Source organism: Centruroides sculpturatus, unplaced genomic scaffold (assembly GCF_000671375.1).
Source record: "Centruroides sculpturatus isolate CEXI.00-Female unplaced genomic scaffold, Cexi_2.0 scaffold2007, whole genome shotgun sequence".
NCBI classification, from domain to species: domain Eukaryota; kingdom Metazoa; phylum Arthropoda; class Arachnida; order Scorpiones; family Buthidae; genus Centruroides; species Centruroides sculpturatus.
In genome coordinates, this window is record NW_019386364.1 from 19,354 (window position 1) to 22,755 (window position 3,402).

The 3,402-nt window shown below is 34.3% G+C and overlaps 1 pseudogene; it reads right to left on the minus strand.

The window, feature by feature from the left end:
* Positions 1-204: 204 nt before the first annotated feature.
* LOC111614685 overlaps positions 205-3,402 on the minus strand; it is a 10,765-nt pseudogene continuing 7,567 nt past the window's right edge.

The window sequence follows — 3,402 nt, forward strand, 5'->3', positions numbered from 1 at the left end:
AATTAGCGCGCGCGTGTGTTGGCGTCTAATTTTTTAATTTCTTTATTTTCTGTTCTGATAGATTAAACCAGGGGTGAGCAACCTTTTTAATCAACGGGCCAATTTAAATTTTAAAATTTTTTGGCGGGCCGCACATAAAGTAACACTTATTAATAATTTACGAAACTTTATTTATAATAAACATTAGAATAAAAAAATATAAAATTTTAAAAAAGTAAAGATTTCATATACAAATTTTAATGCAAAATAAAAACAAACAAGAAAAAAACAGAAAAACGAATTTACTTGAAATTATTAATGAGAAATTTGGCACTGTTTTTTCGATACAAGCTGATCAATATCAACCGGAATTGATGAGGTAGCTACACGTACGCAGCTTTCTAATCGTGTATCACTGTCTTGATCGGTGGTCATTTTTTATTCATTTCATGGTTGAAAATAATTGTTGACAAACATACGTACTTTCGAACAGAAACATCATTTGCTTTGCATTTTTCGTCAAAAGCAGAAATTTCTCAGGGCTCACACAAGATTTAGAAAAATTTTCCATGTTTACTGAGAAAAATACATTTTTTAAATCGGTATTATTCTGCATGTCAATTACTTCCATTTGAAAGTCTTCGGGAACTGTATCCACATCAATATTAAATGGCGAGGAAAACATTTTCATGGAAACCGCTGTCTTCTCAGCTTTGAACATTTGGAATCGTAACTGAAATTCGTTGATTAAAATGTCTATATATTGTGCGTATTTTTGAGAAGTAATAACGTTTTCTTTTTCTAAATGTGGAAAGTGAGACACATTATTCTGCAAAAGATGCTGTTTCCACAATTTTAATTTGCGTTCACAGCCCTGAATTTTATCATACAAATTGTGAATAAACTGTCCCTTGCCTTCAAGTTCCACATTAAGATCATTGAGATGCTGAGTCATGTCGATAAGAAACCCAAAATCGCACATCCATTCTTTATTACAAAAATGAGGAAAGGCATATCCCTTCATATCCAAAAACAGTTGTATTTTGCTTTTTAAGTTGTATACTCTTTTTAGCATTGCACCTCTACTAAGCCAACGTACGTACTTCGGTATTAAAAACCACGTCGCAATATTCAGTTTCTAAATCTTTCAGGAATTCTTTAAATTCACGGTGATTTAACGCGCGCGACTTTATAAAATTGATTACTTTAATTATTGGTACTGTGACATTTGGCAAACTCAATATTTTCGCACACAAATTTTCCTGGTGAATTATGCAATGGTTAACGAATATTTCCCTTCCTTGACCTTCTTAGTGTCTCGAAATAGCCTTTCCGATACTCTTACCTCCATGCTTGACATTGCTCGTGCTCCATCTGTCGATATACCAATAATCTTTTCTTATGAAATTAAAAAATTTTCCAACACAGACCTTAGTTCATCATACAGGTCTTCGCCGGTTGTATTCCCTTGCATTGGAATCAGTGAACACAATTCTTCGGTAATATTAAATTTGGTGTCAATACCACGTAAAAATATAGCCAGTTGTGCTGTATCGCTAATATCGCAACTCTCATCAAGTGCCAANATTCGGGAGGTCTCCAAACGTGTATATTTGCGAAAAAACGGAGGGTCAAATTTGACACGATTCCGATACTTTTCCGTTTTATATAAATATTCAATAATAAGTTGGAAAGTAAAAAGGAGTCGGAGTCGGCAGATTTTTTGACGACTCCGACTGCTACTCCGACTCCGATTCAGGCTAAAACACCAAAACTCCACGACTCCGACTTCACAGCCCTGGTTGCTAGAAAAGTTAAGCAATTTGCTATTGGATTAAAAAAAAATATTTTTAACGCATTATTCATTTCCTGAATTGTTTCAAACTTTTGTAATAAATTCTTTATTTCATTAAATGTTTTCTCAATTTTTTCCTTCGCGTAGTCTTCAAATCAATTAAATGGTCAAACAGATCTTTTTCTCTTCGTTTTTTTCGTTACTAATTGTAGATGAAAACGGTGATAATGTCTTGGTCAGGGATGAGAAAACGTTAAATATTTCAGCAAAACTGTCATCCATACTGTCAAGTAATATCCATACTTTTCTACATTGATAATGTCTAGCTTTAATTTATTTGTACGTTTTCACAAGATTTGCCCATTTTCAGACAAATCTACAGTATAGGCCAATACTGTATGTATTTAATACACAATTGTTTTTGTTAAATGTTTTCGTACAGTTGTATGAAAAATTTGACTTTCTCTTAGAGGAATTACTATACTCGTTTCTATTTTATTTTGTTATTGAAATGAATACATTTACTGCATCTTTGCTGCGACTAATTTTCTGAATTGTATTAATTGATAGTGGTGTACCTGCAGGTGTTAATGTACTCGGTGACGATGTACACAAATTCCGTATTCTCACCCCTATTTTTTCAGTATTAATGATCTAATTCGGAATATCAACAGTTTTAACGGTTCCAATTTAAATTGTCGTGATGAATTTTGACCTCGAATATCTCAGCTCGTAGATGGAAATTCAAAATTATGGCTTTATAAAGACATCGGGTTGAAGACTAAGTTGTACATTTGTACATATTTGCAAAAAATCATGTTTACTAGTTGCGTTTTTTCATTAAACTTCTCTCACAAAAAAGTATTTCTTCTAATGAAGAGCTCCGCTCAATTAATTATTAAATCAACATTAAAATTTTATTTAATAAAATGTTGGCGCAAAAGGCAGTTTTAAATGTTACGAGGAAAATTAAGCAACTCGTTGCTGGATTTTTTATTTAATCACTCACTTACCGCGAATCCACATCTAATTGGCCTTGGGTCTTAAAATATTTCCTGAAAGATTTGCTTCGATCTAGCTAGAGTGGCAAATTGCCAACGCTGTGTCAGAGAGACGTGTGCCTATCCACTCGCGAATACGTCCGTATTGTCGAACGGTGAAGTTGCATTTTACCACACTGGGGGTACTGGAATCGAATTTAAGAGTCGAAAAACCCCACAAATTTTTTGATTATGAACCAGATAGCCGAATCTTGAAAAGCGTTCGTAGCGCCCTCACCGGTAACAGGCAGAGTTGTTTGTTTAGACCAGTGATTCTCAAACTTTTTCGATCCACCGCCCCCTTTGTTCCATAAAGTTATACCAAACGCCCCCTAACCCATTTTCTCTTGTGTGAGAAAAGGATTGGAAATATTCTTAGGAAAACTTTTCTATGAATCTCACACTTTGTGCCCTTACTGTACATTGTTCTCATCATCTGGAAACCATTAAACGCAATGTTTCCTCTTATCAGCTCCAATTTTGCCTTTGGTCACCGTTCAATACCCTGCCTCAATCATAGATCTATTCATCGCGCCAGAAGGGGGCGTTATTGCTTACTTTGAGAAACGCTGAGCTAAAATAAAAGTC